This window comes from Thunnus thynnus, chromosome 18 (assembly GCF_963924715.1).
Source record: "Thunnus thynnus chromosome 18, fThuThy2.1, whole genome shotgun sequence".
Taxonomy (NCBI): Eukaryota; Metazoa; Chordata; class Actinopteri; order Scombriformes; family Scombridae; genus Thunnus; species Thunnus thynnus.
In genome coordinates, this window is record NC_089534.1 from 10,855,520 (window position 1) to 10,856,170 (window position 651).

General features: G+C 36.9%; 1 protein-coding gene across 3 annotated transcripts in view; it reads right to left on the minus strand.

Annotated features, from left to right (window-relative positions):
* runx2b (RUNX family transcription factor 2b) overlaps window positions 1–651 on the minus strand; it is a 119,829-nt gene that overhangs the window by 115,864 nt on the left and 3,314 nt on the right. The gene's annotated exons all lie outside the window — the stretch shown is intronic.

Here is a 651-nt window from a genome sequence, read left to right on the forward strand (position 1 = left end):
AAATATGGACAGAACTTTTATACCTCACAGTGACACTATGTGAACTCTAATGTTTTCACTGCCCTTTTCACACATAAAGAGGTGCAAAGATCACTTGGATAAATGTGGAGAAGGTGCAAGGTATAGACATGCTGCAGGCTATATTGAGCAGGGTTAAGGGTTCAGTTATCCCTTGAGCCAGTATAAAACACTTCTTAAACTTCTAAAACCTTGATGTAAAGGAAAAGAAGGAAAACCATGTCCATTCTAGACAGCCAAGGCAGCCTGAAAAACGAATTCATATAAAACAGAAACCACGGATACATACATACTATAGTGGATCAACACAAACTACCAGAGAAAGGTTTTTTTCTATTGTAAAGCATAAAGTTTATGTTATAGTATATGTTTATGCACAGTTTTCTATACTTGTAAGTTCCTGCCTCTAAATTCAGAAGAAGAAATTCAATGTGATGTACATACAGGTGCGTATCTTTGGAATAAGAAATAATTAGACCTTCTACATCTACAAAAACCCCTTCCTACTAAGACTCAGTCATACACATGTGCATACACATGCAACCTCCCATATATTATACTATATTCATGGACACACAGCGGCCTGGCTTGCACCATAAATCCCCCTGACTAAGATATTAATCCCATTCTATC